The 23,138-nt window shown below is 34.6% G+C and overlaps 1 protein-coding gene across 6 annotated transcripts in view; it reads right to left on the bottom strand.

The window, feature by feature from the left end:
* The window catches only part of PPFIA2 (PTPRF interacting protein alpha 2), a gene marked incomplete at both ends in the record, with an annotated part of 479,299 nt that overhangs the window by 374,854 nt on the left and 81,307 nt on the right, over window positions 1–23,138 (bottom strand). The window lies entirely within an intron of this gene.

Raw genomic sequence — 23,138 nt, 5'->3', positions numbered from 1 at the left:
TTTTGATTGTGGTAGTGATAAAAAACTAATCAAACTGTATACTTTGAAAATGTTAATTTTATTCCCTAAATATTACACCTAAGTAATTTTAATAAATATATTGAATGAGTTGATCAATCATTGTGTTGTCAGTCTTTACCATGGTTTCTTCTTAAGGGATTTTCAAAAATAATTTTACTTATTGTCTGTCTGTCCATCCTTCCTTCTTTCCTTCCTTCCTTTCTGTCTTCTGGTTCATAGAAATCCCAATGCATAAGAAGCAAAGCCACCTAAGTTTAGGCTTATAACCTACAGTCAACAGGAATTAGTAAAAATTCCTGCACAGGAGAATGAAATCAAATATATAATTTTGAAAGATAAAACTAGATTCGGTTATCAAGAATGACTGGTAAAGAGAAGGGTAGGGCACGACAAGGTCAGAAACCCCTGTAATATTACTTAAGTTTTTTTTCCTCTTCCATTTCAAGTGGAAGAATAGAGATCAAAAGAGACTTCAGATCTGGAGCCAGAGATTTTAGATTTAGCTGCCCGAAGTGGAAGCTAGGGTAGTTCTTAACCTGTAGGAATGTAAGTATGTCCAGAGAGAAGCATATGCCCAAGCACTGAATTTTAGGGCATGGTTGCTTGGTTGCAGTGGGAGAAAGAAGAGGAGTCTTTCAAGGCAGGGACAGAGTAGGAACAAATGCCACAGAGAGAGCAAGGGAAATGAAGAATGAAATTAGGTCAGTAGATTCAATTACTACAGCTCCAAATATAATTTTCAAACATTCTGTTATAGTTTGGGAATAGAAATAATTCCACAGAAAATGAAGGAGAATGTGGCTGAGAAATTATAGCAGGAGGCATAATGTTGTAGTTTGAATCTGGTTGTATAGAAGAGATATAGACCCACAGAAGAGAGAAAAGTATCACCCTATAGAATGGTTTTAAGTACAGGGACTATCTGAAAGTAGAGAAAGAGGGGTCACTGGAGAGGAAGGGATTGCTGGAGGAAAAAGGACTATCAGAAGGTTAAAGATCCCTAAAGTGCTAAAAGAGAAGGAGAGTGATACTATAGGTGAAAACCATTAGAGATGGGGGGAAAAGTGATCTATTAAGATAGAAGTAGAGAAGATTTATTCTTGCTGCAGGGGAAGTCTACAACATTTTTTTCAAAAAACCTTACTGGGAAAAGAGTTCAGGGCCAATGTATCAGTGTTATGTATACATGAGCAGAACTTTAAAATGTTGCCGTTATTTTTTCTTTCTATTCATTACTACTTCTTTCTTTCTTCTACTTGGTTCTTCCTGTCAAGACCAGCTTGCAAGGTGAGTCAAATTGTGTTATTTTAATGGCATTATGATTGAAGGCTACAAGAGACTTGGAATTTTCATTACATTTATTCAAGAATTATCACAATCCTCCCGTAACAGTGCATTTGTGAAATGCAAGTTTGATTTTTCAGTTGGGAAAACTGATGCTCTGTGAGAATATATAGCTTGAGAAAAATCAAGATGCTTATTAAAGTGATAAAATTGGGATTAAGCCCTAGGGTCCTTTATTATGACTCATATAACCACAGTAATATTTTCTTTTGTTCTTTCCCGCAGTGAAACTAGAATCTATTATTGCCTTCTGAATGACAGCATTTCTTCCTGATTAATTCTAAAGAGGAGTTTCCACAATGCAGTTCTGACCGCACTCCCCACTCCCTGCCAAAAAAAGCTAGTTCCATTTCTGTCAAGATAGGACTGTGGGCAAGTTTGATTTTTTATTTGTTTTTTCCTTTTTGAGTCCTGATTCCCTTATTTTTAAGTAAAGGTATACTTCTAGACAGTTTGTAAGATCCATTTCAGTTCCACATCTCTATGAGTCTAAAAGTGGACTAACTGCCTAGCCATATGTATGAACAAAACTTTGGCTTTGCTGTGGGTTTATATCCTCCTTTATGCACCACTTGAGTTTTATATATAGGCACTTTTTAAAAAGTTATACCATGTGATCTGGTTATAAAATTAAGAGAATGCTATGAGGCTTACTGCTCACAGGAATTATCGAAAGCAATGTGAACTAGATTTGTGGTCTTACAAAAACGTCATTGGCAATTTGCTTCAGAATTCTATTCCTATAATGTACTGCTGAGGAAAATTAAAAATTTTTCTCAAGATGTTAGGCAAAAAGTTCTGAACTCTAAATCATTTGACACATAAATCCCTTATTTATATAAAAATAAATATTATCTAGTCTACTATAGTGAGGCACTAGAACTTGGCTCCCCTAACATCTTTCTTCTTCTTTAATGTAACACTCATAAGTTTTCAACCAGGAAGCTCCTATTTAATGTCCTATAGTGCATACTTTTCCTCTAATTTGCTTCAGTACTGGCCTGGATTGCTCTCTCCTCTCCTTCTACACTCTTTACCTAGATGATCTTAACTACCTCCATGACTTTAAATATTATGTACGTACTCTCATCCCTGAAATTTAAATCTCAATCCATATAAATAACTCCAGCTAAATCACATTCTCCTCCTTCCCTCCCCACAAATTTTTCTTTTTCGTGCTCCTTGTTTTGGTAAATGTCACGATCATCTATCTAGTATCTCAGCCCAAAACTTAAAAAGGCATTTTTAATTTTTTGTCAACACATACAGTCAATCCATCAGCAAGTCACCAACTGGAACTTCAAAATATACCTCAGCCTAGTGCACTTCTGTCACCACCAGCTTCAGTCAGACTCCCACCATCTCTTCCCTGGAGTCATACCATCGTGCTTCCTGCTTCAATTCTCGTCTTACACCACTCATTTTTTAAGAGCATCCAACATAATATTTTTTTAAGATTTTATTTATTTATTTATTTGACAGACAGAGATGACAAGTAGGCGGAGAGGCAGGCAGAGAGAGAGAGGAGGAAGCAGGCTCCCTGCTGAGCAGAGAGCCCGATGTGGGGCACTATCCCAGGACCTTGGGATCATGACCTGAGCCAAAGGCAGAGGCTTTAACCCACTGAGACACCCAGGTGCCCCAAGATTTTTAACACATAAACGTGATCATATAATTCCCTCACATAAATCTCTCCTAGGACTTCCCATAGCACCTGAAAAAAAAAACAAACTCCTATCAGACTCAAAATGATCTGGCCACAGGGAAAGTTTAATTTAACATCACCTTCCTGCAGTTCCCTAAACTTCAGTCATATTTAAATCCTGTGCACCTTGTATTAGTTTCCTGAGCATGCTGTAATAAACTACCACAACTTGGAAGCCTAATATAATAGGAATTTATTCTTTTTTTAGTTCTGGATGCCAGGAGTCTGAAACCAAGTTGTTGGGCCGCTGGGGGAGGATTTAAACTCTGAGGGAGAACCCGCCCCATGCTTCTTTCCAGCTTCTGGGGGTTATCAGGAATCCTTGGCATTCACTGATATGTAGGTGCATGGCTGCAATCTGTCTCCAGTTTCACACGGTGTTCTCCTCTGTGTGCTTCTCAGCATCCTCTCATCTTCTTATAAAGATACTCGTCACTGGATTTAGAGCCCATCTTAAATCCAGGATGATTTGATCTTAAGATCTGTTTTTTAAATGAGGTCACATTCTGAGGTTCTGGGTAGACATGAATTTTCAGAGACACTATTTAACCCACTACACTCTTCATATTATTTCATCTGCCCAGATCATTCAGCATCTACCCTTTAGACGATTCATCTTTTTTAGAGTTAATTTCTCAGAGAGATTTTCCTTGACTTTATCTTTCATTCTTTTTTTTTTTTTAAGATTTTATTTATATTTTCAAGAGAGAGAGACAGAAAGAACAAGCAAGCACGAGCAAGGGCAGGGGGGTAAAGAAGCAGCAGACTCTCTGCTGAGCAGGGAGCCGGATGCAGGACTCAATCCCAGGATCTTGGGATCATGACCTGTCCGAAGGCAGACACTTAATCAACTAAGCAACCCAGGAACCCTTATCTTTCACCCTTAATAACAGGTCCCTGTTGCTGCCTTTACAACACTAGCCAAACATGTATAATTTTAGTGGTATATTTTACTTTACATAACAAACACACTGCAAGAAACAAGTGTAATGTTTAAGGAATGAAAAATAATTTTTAAAAATCACCTGAAGAATATAGAATATAAGGAAGAAGGAAAAGAAAATGAGCAGAAACAATTTTAAGTCTAAAAAGATGTCAAAGAAGGGTACCTGGCTGGTTCAGTAGAGTATGTATGTAATACTTAATCTTGGGGTCATGACTTTGAGCTCTACATCGGGTGTAGAGATTACTTAAAAAAATTAAATTCAGATTAAAAAAAATAAATAGGTGTCAAAGATGAACTCTGAGAAAATAATGAGAAGTAAAAGGGAAGATGCAAGGCAATAACACTTCGTATTACATAAGTTGTTCAGGAAAAAAACTAAAGTTCTAAAAAATTAGACTTTCCACTGCAAATATACATCACATCATTTTTAACCATTCATCCATCAATGGACATCTGGGTTCTTGCCATATTTTGGCTATTGTGAATATGGATGCAGATAGAGCAACAGATAGATATAAAATGCAGTAGAATATTACTCAGCTATCAAAAAGAATGGAATCTTGCCATCTGCAATGACATGGATAGAACAAGAGGGTATTAAGCTAAGCAAAATAAGTCAGAGAAGGACGAATACCATATGACTTCACTCATGTGGAATTTAAGGAACAAAACAGATGAACATAGGGAGGGAAGGAAAATAGATAAAAACAAAGAGTAAGACAAACAATAAGAAACTCTTAAGTATAGGAAACAAACTGAGAGTTGTTACAGTGGAGATGATTGGCGGATGGGATAATGGGGTGATGGGCATTAAGGAGGGCACTTGTAATGAGCAATGGATGTTATATGAAACTGATGAATCATTAAATTCTACCCCTGAAACTAATTAATATATTCTGTTAATAAATCGAAGTTAAATAAAAATTTTTTAGAAATTAGACTTTCCAGTCTATTAATTTCAGCATAAGTACTATAGAGCCCTCTGATAGGATCAGCACAAAATAGCTTTTTCTGACTTCCAAAAATAGGAGCTTTCCAGAGACAACAGCATCATAAAAAGGGAAAAGGAAGGAAAGTCGGCTTCTTAGTCATTCCTATTAAATCCAACTTCGACAGGAGATAATAAGAGAGTTAGATGTGTGGCTATGGATACCCTGATTGATGACATATCTAAATAAAACCTTCATACATTTTAGCAAACCTGCATTTTTTATAGTTACTTTGACAATACATTAGAATTCTTGCCACATCTTCAACATTAATATAAATGAAACTTCAAGTATTTGCAGCAATCTTTCTCACTATATATTAAAAATGGAATTCCTTCATGTCCAAATCAATATTTAAAATTGTTTGAATAGCACTAAAATATGTGAACTTAAGTTAATGTCTTGATGATTTTAGAATTACATTTCTTAAGGGCAAGAACATGGCATTCTTCCTGGGTTCCTTATGGCATCCAACCTCATCTCGTTCAGATTAGCAAATCAAGACTGCCATGGTATCAAAAGAGCTGATTAGTGGCCCCAAAGAAACTAATTCATAACTAGAACTTTAAAGGGGAAAGAAGGAAGGGAGTCTTACTGTATGATATCAGCTGTACTCATTTTTTTCTTAAAAATTTATTTATTTATTCATGAGAGACACAGGGAAAGAGGTAAAGGCAGAGAGAGAAGGAGGCACCCCACAGAGCAGGGAGACCAATGTGGGACTCAATCCCAGGACACTGGGATCAAGACCTGACCCAAAGGCAGATGTTTAACAGACTGAGCCACCCAGGTGCCCCTCAACTATACTCTTTAGCTTAATACTAGTGATATCTTCTAAAAATAATACCAGGTAAAGTCAAATTTTATACTTGAGCTTTTTTTTTTCTTTTGGCTTAGAGAGATTAAGTTCCAATGTTAACAAACACAAAATAAACAAAACATAATTACAAGTAAGAAGTTCCAGATATTTATAAATATTTTCAAAGAATACTAATATAAACCCTTCTCTAATTATTGCTAGTGATGTATGCATTTTGATAATTTTTTTACAGCATTAAAGTTCTGTGGAAAGTAGCAAAACAAAGAAGCTAATACTTTTCAAATCTTCATTCTGGAGCAGCTTATCTTTTTACCTAATGAGTGTAATGTTATTTTTTATACTTTTTTTTTTATCAGTTGTAAGTGTGTATAAATATACTCATTTTTTTTTAAGATTTTATTTATTTATTTGAGAGAGAGGTAATGAGAGAGAACATGAGCGAGGAGAAGGTCAGAGGGAGAAGCAGACTCCCCGTGGAGCTGGGAGCCTGATGCGGGACTCAATCCCAGGACTCCAGGATCATGACCTGAGCCGAAGGCAGTCGTCCAACCAACTGAGCCACCCAGGCGTCCCAAATATACTCATTTTTGAAAAACTTTTTTATACTCTCAACTATCTGGGAACTGTAATATTTTACATAGTTTATTCATAATAATCCATCTTCTTTCCACTTAAAAAAATCAAAATAAGTCACATTTCCTTGAAAATTTTCATTTCATTCATTGCAGCATTAGCCAAAAGATATGTGTGTGATTTAGCTATTAAAGGAGAATAATTGTACTAAATGAATCTTGAAAATTGGACCCAACTACAGCTGTTAAATATGGAAAAGTCTGGAAGAGTTTATATTTGGTTAAATAAAAAGGAAGAAGAAACAGAAGGAAGGAGATCAGGAAAAATATTTATTATTAAATATAAATAAATTCAGATATAAATTTTGATAAGTGGAAAGTACTTTGTGTGTACTTCTGATGTGTGAGTACCTGGTAAGCATAATCTCTGTATAGTGAATGCATATGGTGAGCTGCCAATATTTTATTTATTTTTAAAGATTTTATTTGTTCATATTTTTAAGAGAGAGGGAGAGAGAGCACGCAAGGGGTGGGGCAGAGGGAGAGGGACAGGGATAAGCAGACTCTACACTGATTGTGGAGCCCAACACGGGGCTTGATCTGAGGACCCTTAGATCATGATCCTGGAATAATGATCTGAGCTGAAATCAAGAGTTGGATGCTTAACCAGCTGTGCCACAGAGGTGCCCCTAGAGTTGCTAATATTTTAAAGGGAGTGATCTTTATGAGTGCACATGTAAAGGGAAAACAGTTGCATTCCTAGTGAATATTAGTTGCTAAATAAATATCTGAATAAAATAATGACAGTAATTAGTGAATAAAAGAGTTCACTTCTATTCTTAGAATGTTGAAATCTTATCATAAAAATCATTACAGGGGCACCTGGGTGGCTCAGTGGGTTAAAGCCTCTGCCTTCAGCTCAGGTCATGATCTCAGGGTCCTGGGATCGAGCCCCGCATCGGGCTCTCTGCTCAGTGGGGAGCCTGCTTCCCTTCCTCTCTCTCTGCCTGCCTCTCTGCCTATTTGTGATCTCTGTCTGTCAAATAAATAAATAAATAAATAATCATTACATAATTAATATATAATTATAAATAAGTACTAAATTTGTATCTATATTTTGGCTACACCTATGTATATAATTATATGATTTTTCCCTATTCATTAATATGGTGAATTATAATTATTGAATTGCAAAAGTTAAAATAACTTGCATCTCTGGAACAAACCCAACTAATTTCTGATGTCATGTTTTTATGTATTGCTTCATGTAATTAGTTAACACTTTAGATTAATTTTCAGGCTTTGCTTTAAGACTTCTCCCTCTGGCCTCATGTGGCAGACATACCCTAGGATGGCTCCATATTCATCCCTTCTCTAATCCTCCCCATCTGAGCATGGGCAAGGTCTAACTAAACAGAATATGGCAAAGGTAATAGGATGTCATTCCAATCACTGCATATATATGTGTATACATGTGTATACAGGCACATACAGTGTGTGTATTTATATACACATGTATATATACATGTATATATACATACATGTACATATATTTTTATATATGTACATACAGGCATATATACCAACAATTATTTGAACTTGGAAGGGAGCCTGACTTCATATGAAAATGCAGCCTAGCCCACACCTTCATCACAGCCACTTAAACCCTGACCAGAAGACCCAGCTAGTCTATTCTCAAACTCCCGAACCACAAAAACTGAGATAATAAGTGTGTTGCTTTAAGCCTCTTAGGTTGTGGTAATTTGTTACACAGCAATAGAAAACTAATACACCTCATAAAATGACTTGGGAAGTGTTTTTTTTTAATTGCCTTTTAAAGCTTTTAATAGTTGGTATAATTCCTCCATTAATGAAACCATCTGCTCCTGCAGTTTTCTTTGTGAGATTTTTATTTGAAGACTTCTTTCACATAGTAAAAAGTATTACTTGTATTTCTTACTTCTTGTGTTAAATTGGCCATGGTGTATTTGTCTAGGAATTTCCACATTTCATCTACAATTTAAAATTCATAAGCATAAATTCTATTCAAAAATCCTTTCACTATATTTAATTTATTTGCATCTTTTCACTTATTTTACCAACCCAACAGAGAGCTATCAGTGTTAATAATTTTTTCAACAAATAACTTTAGCTTTGTTTATACTCTTTTAAATATTTCTATTCTGTTTTACTAGTTTCTGCTACTTGCTTCATTATTTTTTTTCTTATTCTTTAGGTTTTATTTGCTTCATTTCCCTTAGCTTCAAGATGAATACTTACATCATTAATTTTTAACCTTTATTTTTTCTTATATAAATATTATCAATTTCTCTCTGAGGCTTTAATTGTCTCTATATGTTTCAATATGTGGTATTCAATATCACTGAATTTAAAAATTTTTAATTTTCGGGGCGCCTGGGTGGCTCAGCAGGTTAAAGCCTCTGCCTTTGGCTCAGGTCATGATCCCAGGGTCCTGGGATCGAGCCCCGCATCAGGCTCTCTGCTCAGCAGGGAGCCTGCTTCCTCCTCTCTCTCTGCCTGCCTCTCTGCCTACTTGTGATTTCTGTCTGTCAAATAAATAAAAAATAAATAAATAAATATATAATTAAAAATTTTTAATTTTCAAATTCTTCTCTGACCAGTGAGTTATTTAGAAGTATTTGTCCTACTTTCCAAAAACTTGAGTATTTTCTATTTTATCAATTTTAAAATTTCATCCTTTTACTAATTTCTAGCTGAATTCTGCTATTTTAAGACAATATTCAACCTGATCCAATTCTTTAGAACATGCTGAGTCTTCCTATATGACAAACATCTGGTTAATTTGTAGAAATCAAGTACAGAGTTCTCTATATATCACTAGATCATGCTTGTTTTTCCTGTTGCTCAACTTATCATTAGCTTTACAAATTTTATCTTCTTGATCACTTAAGTACAAAAAGTATTAAAACGTTCCACAATGACCAAAGGTTTTTTACATCTTTTTATTTCTCTTAATTTTTGTTTTCTATACTTTAACTATTATGTTACTAGGTACATACAAATTAAAAAGTTTTCTATCTTCCTGGTATATCAATTTTTATGTTGAAGTATTTATCTTTTTACACTCGGTAATTTTTTTCTTAAAGACTATTTTCTAATATTATATAGCTACACAGGAGTTCTTTTCTTTAATTAGTATTATACAGTATATCTTTTCTATCATTTTTAATTTCAACCTCTCTCATTCTTATATTTAAAATTTCTTTTACAAACAAACATATTTTTTAAGAAGTCATTTGGGCAATCTTTATCTCAAATTGGCCATTTTTTCCCACTTAAAAATGTAATGCAATTACTTAAATACCTTTATTTAAAAGTTAGAATGATGTTGGTTGTAACGTAAAATTATAGTTAAGTTCTGGCTCTTTTAGAGAAGTAAATGAAATGAAATCCAGTGTTTCTAAATAGGCATCGCAGGAAGATTTTTTCTAAAGTTTGAAGAGAGAGCTGTCTACAGAGGGATAAAATAGTCATTCTTGTGGATTACCAGTTTTAATCTGTGGTAAAAGAAATGGAAAGCAGAGAAAATAATCAGGATTTTCAAAATTTCTCACCATACTCCAGTAAAAATATAAATGACTTCTATGAGTAAAATATAAGAATATCTGCAGGATTTGTTATGTAGCCAGAACACTATTTACAAATTTTCAAAAAACTTGGTGAACTCTTTTGGTCAAATATTCAATTTCTGGCATTTTAACTTCCCACTTTTCCATAATACTTAAAATTTTCTAAATATACTTCAACAGCTTCAAATATCTTTTTGGAAAAGTAATTTAATCTTGGAAAATAAAATCAAAGTCTTAAGGACATATTCTTATTACACAGTATTCTTGAATCAGCATGACTTTTAGTAAAAGTAAGAATTCTGCAGAATCTGAACTTAAATTTATTATGAATATATAATCACATTCCTTTTTAAAGTGCCTGCCATGGTTATAATTAATGTTAAGTGAAAAAAGAATATGCATGCAATTTCAAGCATTTACATTTTGCTGGTTCATGTTTCCCTCACTGTATGCATTTAAAAAAGAGTATCTAGGGGCACCTGGGTAGCTCAGTTGTTAAAAAAGAATACCTAGTTATATAGGGTTGGCTAGAGCAAGTTGTTTTCCCCCCAGATAAGTGCTCCTTCACAAAGAGAAACAAGTTCCTTGAGTACGGCTAGAAGGCAAGCAAGCCTTAATATTGGCTCCTATCTTCTGGAAGCCAAAGAGGGAAAAGGGAAGGATCCTAGCCGAAGAAGTCTGAGGTTTCTTACCCAGCCAAACTTTAATGAATACCACAAGTGGAAAGGGGGTAAATTCTTAGAAAACTAGCTCCTTTTCATGTTCCCAAGGGAGAAGGAGCATCCATCACCTTATTGGGGTCCTTGGAAAAGCAAAGGCAGCAGCCCTGGAGCTGAGCACATCCTGTCACCTGAGGCTCTGCTGGAATTGCCCATCAGACCCTTCCTCTTAGAGGGCAGCTAGGGGCAATCATGCCTACTTTCTGGAATGGCCAGTCAAGCATCGATCCAGTAGCCTAATCTCACTGAGGGTGAACAGGTATTTAGTTGTTAAACTACAGAGGCCATGGAGGTTATTTGGGGCTTCCCAGAAAAAGTGACACACAGATACTTTTCACAAAGTTACCTAAAAACCAGTTTTAATTTCATATTCTAAATAACTCTGGCAATTAAATAAGCTTATGTACTGTAAACAAGTTGCAGCTGCCAGCTTTATTAGTTGCTAGAGCCTATATACAGAATTGAACTACTTTTAGATAACAGGAAAAGAAAGACCCTTGATTTCCTTCCATCCAGAATAAAAGTTTTAATTTAATGGAAATTAGACCTAGCTCAACATTTACCTTTCAAAACAATCTTCCAAAAAAATAAAAATTAAATATTCAAAAACACATTTATCATTATTATTGCCTGTATCACAAAATTATGTATCTCTATACCTTTCTATACTTATTAATCATGTTTTAAAAAGAAACAACTGCTAACTAGTTAGAGTGCAAAAATCTTGCACTATAAAGATGTGTGTATGTATACACACACACACACACACACACACACACACACACACACACATACTGGAATACTATGCAGCCATCAAAAAAATGAAATCTTGCCATTTGCAACAGTGTGGATGGAACTAGATGGTATCATGCTGAGCAAAATAAGTCAATCAGAGAAAGACAATTATCATATGATATCTCTGTTATGAGGAGTTTGAGAGGCAGGATGGGGGGGGGGGTTGTGGGGTAGGGAGGGAAAAAATGAAACAAGATGGGACCAGGGAAGGAGACAAACCATAAGAGACTCGAAATCTCAGGAAACAAACTGAGGGTAACTGGGGGGTAGGGGGCGAGGGACAGGGTGGCTGGGTTATAGACACTGGGGAGGGTATGTGCTATGGTGAGTGCTGTGAATTGTGTAAGACTGATGATTCACAGACATCTATCCCTGCAAGCAAATAATACATTACATGTTAATTTTAAAAAAATCTATTGCACTGAGGTTTTGTGTTTTTTTTCTGAATAAAAAAAAATCTATTGCACTGAGTTATTTTTTTCTCAGATATTTTTTTCTGAAGTGCTTAGAATAACACTAAGTACACAACAGGCATTACAAATATGTTTTCTAAATCTTTATTTTTACTTTGTATTTTTCACATTTTAATGAGCAATTATATGTATAAAGCTGTATTCATCCATCTGTCTTTTCAGATAAACATTCTAAATTATAAGCATCTTTGATCAAGAATAAAAATAGTTCTACTTTATTGTGTTAGATAAGAACAATCTAATTAGAAACCAGCCTCTTGCTTAGTGAAGAAATCAAGACACTAAAAAAAAACTGTTCTGTTTTTTGCAGGAGGAAATATATGTTATATATGCTTTATATATTATACCTGTTTGCATGTTACCTATAAATATATATACACACATATATATAAGTAAACACATATATATAAGTAAACACATTTACATGTAATAAAAATAAATAGCAGAGAAAAGAAGGCAGGCACAAAAGAACAAAATATGAATGTACGTGAAATTGTATTACTCTTTTAAACAAAGTTATAATAGGTATTTTGGAGACCAAAGATAAGTAAATTAATTCATATTGAACTTTATATGATCAGAGAACAGAATATATCAATATATATTTCAATGTTTTATGGTATTATTATTAACAAAAATATATATCTTTGCAATAATGTAAATTTCTAATTGATGTTACTTATCATTTTTTTTCATTCACATATTGGTTTCCCCTCAAATTTTTTTCAAGTACTTATTTTCTTATAATTAGAAATTAACAGTAAATAACAAGACTATTTCCAACAAGGAGTTGTTTCATTACTCTGAGCTTCTCAAATAATGACCTATACTGGAAAAATCATTTCTACAATATTTCTTATCATACTAATCATTAGTGATACAATATGCCAAAGATCTCATACATGTTTCCCACATTCAGTATTATTTTGAAACCAACTTTCAGACATTTGCCTATAATTCATCTCTTCTCACTTTCACACTTACATTCTGAATGTAGGAAAACACATTCTAATGTTCCCTCTAATTAAACAGTTTGATTGTGCTGAAATATAAATGCTTAAATAGTTCTAATCTCTAAAGCATTAATGAGGAAGAAATAATATAACATGGGAATCATGTTACCATATATGCTAACCATCACATTATTCTCACGATAAAATTCCTGCATATGAACTATCTTTCAGTATTTTGGCTACATATTCATGCCATCAATACTTTAACCATTCTGACAAGTTAAAAATATTAATTTATTGATTATAATGAAGTCGATTCCTTTCTTTAATATTCCCTATCCACCCTGGTATATACCCAACTCCTACGGAGAATGTCCTTTGTGGTTCATCAAATTATTGGGTTAAACTGATTTAAAATTAGGGCACCTGGGTGGCTCAGTGGGTTGAGCCTCTGCCTTTGGCTCGGGTCAATGATCTCTGGGTCCTGGGATCAAGCCCTGCATCGGGCTCTCTGCTCAGCCGGGAGCCTGCTTCCCCCTCTCTCTCTGCCTGCCTCTCTGCCTACTTGTGATCTCTCTCTCTCCGTCAAATAAATAAATAAAATCTTTAAAAAGAAAAATAAACTAATTTAAAATTAATTTGCATAGACTATTGTTTCACCTTCTCCAGTTAAAATATAGCATACAACCTAAACCAGTTCTTTGCAATGATTCCACATTATTTAATGAAGACTTTCACTTATGTAACAATTATAGTTGTGAACACTAACAGGGGATTTGCACGTACAATGCATTATCTGAAGTATTGTGTGTAGTAACTCATTATATATAACCATCCTGTGAAAGAGATTCTATTTTTATCCTCATCATACAGTTTAGGAAGCTGAGGCACAATGAAGTAAATAACTTGGTCAAGATTACATATATACTTAGTCAGAGGCAGAGCCAAAGATCAAATTGAGGCCACTTTCCAGAGCCCGCACTCCTAAATCATTATATCTTATGATATTTTCCATGGATCACAAAACAACTCAAATACAGATTTACATAAAATGTAATTATATACTACATTGTATATATATTTAAAATTTATTTTTTGCAAATTACAGTCTGAACAGCATCTACATATATACTTGGTATGAATTATTATGGAAACTTTCCTACCAGTTAACCTTTCTCATCTTTGTGGGACACACAAAATGTTAACCCTTCTAAGTCACCAAGTCTCTCTAGCACATTTATGCTATAGTGTTCTGTGTTCGCTCTTCTCTATCCTACTTTCTGTTCTTATCTTCCCCTCAAACTTTTCACTGTGCCTTCTGAAACCTCTATTTTACAGTAAACAAAACAACTTTCCTGTGTATTTCATCACTTCGTTGAGGGAGACTACCATCACTTTATCTTAACTGAATTTATATAGCTTCATGCGTAGCACTAAGATGACTGTGTTCATCATTTCATAGCTCACTTCAGAAGATATAGTTTGCACCTTTCTTGAAAGTCATTAGAATTTCCAATCCACTACCCCTCCTCTCAAGTAAAATCATCTCTACTTTGAGACCCACACCATCTCACTACTTCTCCCCCACTTCACCATTCCTTGTCATTAATAGCTATAAATGACATTCTATTTCCACAATATAAACGACTTTATTTAATGAGCTGAATTCAATTTAAATGAGTAACTGCATACAAGTAACAGATCTGAATAAATAACAACTTCATCTTTCATCCATCCTTGCCATTAAATATGCTTTGCCATATATTACCTCCTCATGACTGACTGCTTTAGCTTGAGCTATTCATAGCTTTCTGGTCACTTAGAGTTGTAAGAATATGTTTTATTTTAGATTTTAAGACTGTTTCAGGTTAAGAAATTCTAATACAGCCCTGTATCAAAACTTTAGTTTCTTATTCAACTCAAAGTTTCCCTGATCATTCCAACTTAGTACTGAGGAACTTGTATTGGGAAGAGGCAAATGATTTTTTTTTCCCCCACCTGTCTTCTGTCTTCTTTATAGGTCTTCCTTCTAGATTAGGGCAGGGATATGAAAAGGGATTACAGAAGAAGAAAATGGGCCAAGTCTTATGTGACTGGTGACTTTTATGTGCCAGATGCCTAAATATTAAGATTTTTAAATCGGGGTTCATTAGGGAATTCTTTGGACATCCTCCCATGGGGACATCCTATGCTGTACAGCTCATCAATAAAGGCACTTTGTTATTTGCTCTCTGACTAACTACTTGCCTCCCTTCACATCCCAATTTCTGTCTTTGGCAGAACGTTTGACATTCTTTTAATTCTTAATATTGGGTCCCATTGTGGTAGAGAGTAGCCATCTTATGAAGGGTTCTATTATCCTTCTATCTCCTCAACTTGTTCCATGGTAAGCTCATGAGCCTTGACACAACAAACTGTTGTAACAGCCACTCCTACTAAGACCCCTTTCCATTGCCCTGACTTAGGATACCTCTAACCATACTGCCATCCAAATTTATCGGGTTGGAAGAAAATATCTAATTCATTGATTATGCATGTCCCCATATTCCAAAAGATTCACATTAATTTCTTTCTCTCGCTTTACATCTATTCCATGGAACCATCTGCTGATTTAGCTGCTGAATAAATATCCAAACATGGAGATACCACTGGCTCCTTCTTTGAGTCATTGCTTTGGTTCACCTTCATCTGATTTAGAAGAGGCACACCCTTCTCTCTTTCAGAGGGTGAAAACCTGCAGCACTCCCTACAGTTGAAGGCTCAAGGTGATAATTCACAGTGGCAGGACTGATATTACTTTAATTATTACTTAGTAAGTCTTTGGTGAGTATGTCTAGAACTTCTCCACAGAATGTGAGGATATTTATCACCAATGGTACTATGGTTCAGAGCTTTAAATAGTATCTCGAATCAACAATGGGAAGTTTCATTTTTATCTTTTATACTCCTTTTTTTTTTTTTGCCTCTCTTATTTACTGAAGTTTCTAATACAGTTTCACCGTTTCACCTTCTGAAGACCCTTTACCATTATCATTCTTGTTTCATTAATTTGCTTATTAAATACTTACGGTAGGCCCACTATGTTCAAAGCATTGCAAATACAGCTGTAATCCAGACAGAAAAATCCTCCCCTCAAGGGGCTTATATATAGTGATACTAAGCAAGGTAAATAAATGAGATATACAGTATCCAAAATATATCCTTCTCGTTTTTTATTACCGTTATTTTTCCCAGTGGCCAATATTTGAATTTATCCATGAGTCCTACTGCTTTGTAAGGTTTTTATTCTCTGCTATTTTTGTTCTTACTACCATCACCATAGTCTCAAGTACACCTGTATAATCTCGTTATAGAATTACTATAACATTCTTAATCTCTTCCTCTATTCAGTATTCTAGTTATCATTTTAAACACATAAGTGTATCATATAAATCAGGTGCTTAAAACATATTCTCATTCATTCATTCATTCATTCAGCAAATATATATTAAGGAAATAAAACCGGTTTTTATTTCTAGATCTTTGGCTAAAATAGTGAACATAAGAGGCAAAGACCCTTACCATACAGAGTTTATATTTTTGTAGAAGAACACACACAGTAAACACATAGGAGAAAGAAAACAATACAGGTGCTCATGGATAACCTTTCTATTAAAATAGCATTTTAACAGAAACCTAAAGAAAATGGGGATATATTGGGAGGGAACATGGCAAGCAGAAGGAATAATAGCAAGTCCCTGCATGGGTAAAGGGTAGCAAATTGTTAGTACAACCGAAATGGAATGAGAGATGGAAAAATAAAATGGTAGAGGAGTTCCTAGAGGAAATAGAACAAGAGAAGTCATGAAGGGTCTTAGAAATAATTCCATTGGGTTTGGGAATTTTTTTCTGATGGGAAGCCAACAATGATGTAAGCCTAGGTGTGACATGATCTGAATTTAAGAAATTTATCCTGTTTAGTTCACTGAGCATGTGCATGTGAGAAAGGATGGTGGCTTTGACCAGGCTGATAGTTTTGTGGGGTTAGCAAGAATTGGCTGGATTCTAGATAAACTATGAAGGTAGAACCTATAAAACAACTCTGAATCTTGATTTTTTTAATTAGTAGCCATGAACTGATAAGGGGAAAACTGCAAGAAATTTGAAAAGTGACAGCGAAGATCAGAAGCTCAGTTTTTAACTTGTTATGCTTTAAATTCCTTTTTTGAATGTATAAGTGAATATGTTGGATACACAAGTCTGAAGTTCAGGGAAGTGATCCAGCCTCCAGATGTAAATTATTCAGTTCAGTTATTAGAGTCTAGATGGCATTTAAACTGTAAAATAGGTTAGGACTCCCAAGAGACTGAATGTAGCAGGAAAGACTGCAGGGTCCACAGAAATGATCCATCCAACACTGGTCTCAGTTTCTTGGTGTCATCAGTTCCAGTGAGCATCATTCTCTCTGTACTTCACCCATTTCCATGACCACATCTTATTAGCACCTGGACCTTAGCAGCACCTGGAAATGTTTGGTCCTAAAAGGTTCAAATCAAGCATCTTACTCCCTCACCACAATCTTCTATCCTTTTTCCTACACCCACTGCACATGTTTTTCAAGTTTATTGAAAACTCTGAATCTTCTATTCTATCAATCCCTTCCTATCTTCCTGCAATTCTAACTCATCTTAGATGAAGGGATTTTTGCTAATATTCTCAATTATCTTGTCCCATTGGCCTTCCATAGCAATGGTCTTGCAGAACAACCTAAAATTAAAATGGTCGTAGGCATACCTCCCATACCTGAGATACAGAGCATGGCTGGAGGTAAAAGTAAACACACCTTTAAGTCACATAACCACTACAAATGCACTGCCTACAACCACAGGTGGACCCCTAACACTTTCCAGTATTCCATCTGTGGTTTACGTAGTTTGCCCATAATCCACAATGGCTAGATAAATCTTCTCTATATTCCTGAGATATCTCATCCCATCATCTTTCCTGCTAATATCAGCTAATTAGCTCCTTGACACTTTGTGGGGAAAACAGAAATCATTAAATGGAAACTTTCAATTTTTCTTAAGACCTCCATTTTTAAAAAGAATCCTTTCTTTCTCACTCCATTTCACGTTTGAAGACAATGTGCCCTTTCTCTATAATATGCCCTGGAGTCCATACTTTTTTGCCTCATCTTATGCTCTATCAATAAATTTCTTTTTCCTCAGTAAATTCTCTCTTTTTATGTACTTTCTATGTGTTTCAACACACTCAACCTCATATCTTATATTGGCTATAATTCCCTCCTACCTCTTTCATAATCAAGCTCTTTTCTACAGACACTGAATCCAATCCTTTTCTGCCATTTCATCTTTCAGGTCCCCAGAAATTTGATTCTAACTAAATTAACTCCACTAAAATTACTCTCACCTAGATAACCCCCTTATCTTCCTGTTGCTAAATAAAATGGGCACTCTTTCATCTTGAACACTCAATGACATCATGAAACTGCTAATAACCCTTTTTACCACCTTCTCTGGACCTTAGCATTTTTTATTCCTCACCTTCCTAGTATTTCTTCCTTGCCTCCTTTGGAGACATACTCACCCTATGACCTTTCCCTTTCCTTTGATCTTTACTTAAGCGTTTTTTACCTCTGAAATTTATTATGAGCTCTCTTATCTTCTCACTTGGAATACAATTTTTGGAGATGACATCATCAACTCCAACGGCTTCAATTACTAACTATTCTACATATCCAAATCAATGGCCAGAAATGAGATCTCACCTCATTGATTCCAAAAATCACTCATATATTCCCAACTCAGTCAGCTCAGTTTAATGTGTCCAAAACTGAACTCATCATCCCCACTCCAAAAGTACTCTATCTCATGAGATTCTTGTCTCCATGTATGGAACTTTCATCCACTCAATTGCCAAACCAGAAAGCTCAAATTCAGCCTTGACTTCTCAGTAAGTCTCATTCTCTTCCCTCTAAACAAGCCTTTATTCTTAAGTAATCACTACGTCCTTATTATCTCATCAATCAGTCCATTCTTCTGCATTCTCACTGTCACTCTATAGGTTCATATTAATCATTCAGTGTGTTATTCAAAATGTTGATGTTCTCCTGAGATATTGCCTTCGATTAGTTTTATAATTCAGTGGAGTAGACATACCCACACACAGGTTGCAATTACCATTTTTATTATCTTTCTTTGGATGACTGCAAGAGCCTTCACTTGTCTCCTTGTTTTAGACTATTATCTAAATCACCCTCCAAGTAGAGTCAAAAGAAAAAGAAAAGCCTTCTAAAGAAGAGAGCTGATCTCCTGTTTAAAGCCTTTAATAGTTCCTCATTCTTAGTATAGAGAATAAATTTCTTCCATGAAATTTCTCATGTTCTTGCCCTGGCCTAACCTAGCCTTCTGTCTTTACCACTACCTCCCACACTCCAGTTTATTTCACACTCTAGCCACAGTAAGTTATTTTTTCATTTTTTGACCTATGCACACACTGTTTCCTCTGCTTAAAATGCCATGCCCCACTTTCCTCAGATGGCACACTTCAACTTATCCTATAATTATCAAGTTAGACAATATTTCTTTCTATTCACCTTCGATTCTCCAGCCCCTTTCATTCCCAACAATTGTATTATATGGATTGTCTCACATTTTGTTTACTTTACATTATAATTATTTTTACCAACCTGTCTACTCCACTATATTGCAAGATTCTGAAATGAGAAACTGTATTTTGTATCACTGCATTTCCAAAAACCTAAACAAATGTCTATCACATAGTGTACAAATATACACTGAATTTTAAATAAACAAATAGAAGAATGAAAGTATATAATACAACAATATAAAGTCCAGGTCGAAAAAAATTATATTAGATCACAATTCAGATTTGCATTCTTTATTCCCTTATCTTATATAGCAAATAAATAGTACACTGGCATTTTTTGAGTAATCAAATTAAAATTGGTCTTGGAGAGTTTTAAATTTTAAGACAATTTACAGTTTGAAAAATATATAACCTGGTCTAAGTAACACCCTTAGGAAAATAAATCTGTTTCAAATTCTATGGAGTATTTACCCAAATTGCTAAGAATCATCAGGAAGTCATTAAAATGAGAACAGAAAGTAAAAAATATGGACTGTACTATTCTGGTTCTTCAATGGGGAGAATGTTAACAGAGCTAGAAAATGTTCAGGACAATGTACATAACAAACCCAAGGATGTGGATTAGATGAATATTCAGTTATTCACCACACTTTAGAAATAAAGAGAACAATTTGCATTTGGATGAAGGAAACAGAACAATTAAAAGCACTAAATTCTGTAAGAAGCAAATTTATAGATCTTCTTACTCTGAGATAACAAACAGAAAAAGAGGGAAGGAGCCGCACAGCGCCAGTGGCATTATTGTTTTAAGTTGTGGATGAGGCAAACGAGGTAGACTTCATTCAAACACTGGTAACAGCACTCTGAAATATCAGGACACTTGAACCAATGTGTATGTTACACTAAGATATGTTCAGAAATGTGTTTCATGTGCTCTAGGGTTTGTCCCACATTAGTCTTTGTTAAATTTTGCCCATGCTGACTCTTAAAAAGAATCAGAAATGATAAGAAAGTAAACAGCTAATTAATACTCAGACATTTCTTTTTAAAAAGTACAAAGAAAAACGTTCCTCACTGTGAATTTTCGTCTGCATGGGTCTACCGTCATTAAACTTATGTTCTGTGGCCAAGCTGAGCTACTAAATTCCAGCTATAGATTTAGAACTAGACCACAGTCTGGGACAAATCCTGGCTGCTAACTGGGGTTGGCTAACATTTTGGCTCAGACTTGGGGCTCAAAACTTGACAGTGATCTATCACAGTAGTGGTTCCACATGGATCTACAAACCCACAGCTCTCCAGATAACAAGTACAGCTAATACAACTGACTAGGAATGTTTATGCTTTTTGCCCTAGTCTTCAGCATCCAAAATTCTCTTGGCTATCCAAAGCTGCACTATTTAGACCTTATCCTGGCCTTCTGAATGTTGGCTGAAAACGGATTACCTAGGATACCCCTGATTCCTTAAGGTTCACCAGTTTTTTACATTTCAATACTATCATTTAAAATTTAAAACACCATGAATAGATGTTGTACCTTGACAAATACCTAATCTGCATCTATTGTAATTATCATAAGGTTCTTATCCTTTCTTTTATTAATGTGGTATATCACGTTGATTGATTTGCAAATACTGAACCACCCTTGCAAACCCAGGAATAAGTCTCACTTGACTGTGGTGAATGATTTTTTTTTTTAATGTGTTCTTGGATTCAGTTTGCTAGTATTTTATCAAAAATTTTTGCATCGATGTTAATCAGGGATATTGGCCTGTAGTTCTCTTTTTTAGTGGTGTTTTATCTGGTTTTGTTATCAGGGTAATGCTGGCCCCATAGAATGAGTTTGGAAGTTTTCCCACTATTTATTTTTTTGGAATAGTTTGAGAATCGGTATTAACTCTTCTGCAAATGTTTGGTAGAATTTGTCTGTGAAACTATCTGGCCCTGGACTTTTGCTTATTGGTAGATTTTTGATTACTGATTCAATTTTGTTGCTGGTTATTGGTCTGTTCAAGTTTTCTATTTCTGCCATTTTCATTTTGGTAGTTTTTAAGTTTCTAGGAATTTATCCATTTCTTTTGGGTTTTCCAATTTGTTGACATTTAGTTTTTCATAACATTTTCTTATGACTGTATTTCTGTGATACTGGTTGTTCTTTATCCTCTCTCATTTGTGATTTTCTTTATTTGGTTCCTTTTTCTTTAAGTCTGGACAGATGCTTACCAATTTTATTAATATTTTCAAAGAACCAGTTCCTAGTTTCACTAATCTATTTTTTTAGTTTCTATATCATTTTTTTCTGCTCTAATCTTTACTATTTCATTCCTTCTTCTAGCTTTAGACTTTATTTGTTGTTCCTTTTCTAGCTTCCTTAGGTGTAATATTAAATTGCTTGTCTGAGACATTTCTTGCTTCTTAAGGTAGGCCTGTACTGCTATATACATCCTAATGTATACAGAAGCATTATCTACAATAGCCAAATTATGGAAATAGCCCAAGTGTCCATCTACTGATGAATGCATAAAGATGTGGGATACACACACACACACACACCCCCAGGAATATTACTCAGCCTTAAAGAATAACGAAATCTTGCAATTTGTAACAATGTGGATGGGGCTAGATAGTATTATCCTAAGCAAAATAAGGCAGTCAGAGAAAGACAAGTATCATATGATTTCATTGAGACACAGAATTTAAGAAACAAAACAAATGAGCAAAGGGAAAAAGAATGAAAGAAAGGCAAACCAAGAAATAGACTCTTAACTACAGAAAACAAACTGATGATTACCAGAGGGGAAGTGGGTGGGGGAATGGGTTAAGTAGGTGATGGGGGTTAAAGAGTGTACTTGTAAGCACTGGGTGTTGTATCTAAGTGTGAAATCATTATATCGTACACTTGAAATTAATATAACACTCTATGTTAACTAATTGGAATTTAAATAAAAATTTAAGAAAAGGAATTAAAACACTATGGCAAATGATATACAAAAAAGCATTAATTTAACTTAATGATATTTTTACCCTTTAGAAATTAATATTTTCTTTCACTCTATTTTTATATGTAAATATATGCTGTAATTTTACACTGGAAGTTAACTTGTGATCCAATTTTTGTAAATGAAAAACACATGCTAAATGTAAACTATGTCTGATATAATTTTTCAAAGATAGTTCTAAGGCAATATTAAACTGATAATATTTTTCTTAATGACAGAAAAGCTTTTTTCTAAGATGACTGTGATTTAGAAAAATCTGCAAATTCTACCTACTCAACCAATTAATTTTCAGTTTCTGAATTAAGAAAAAAATCCTTCTTGTAATCCTTTTCAGAGGAAGGTCATCAAAAAACTTGAAATTGCCTCTGAAAATCATGAACAAATGATTCTCCCATTCATTATTAGTACTGAACTGAGACTACTTGAGTTTTCAACAAAACTAGCTAATATTTATTATTAAAAATATTAATGGAAACTATACTCTTGGAGTTCTTCAAATTTATTCTTACTAGGTACATAAATTTATTAATAATGACATTTGCAAATGTACACAACTTTTTGCACATGTATACTATATAAAAT

The sequence above is a fragment of the Martes martes genome (genome assembly GCF_963455335.1).
Source record: "Martes martes genome assembly, chromosome: 8".
NCBI lineage: Eukaryota > Metazoa > Chordata > Mammalia > Carnivora > Mustelidae > Martes > Martes martes.
Note: the sequence above shows the minus strand (reverse complement) of the source record. Positions and strands in the feature narration are given on the sequence as shown.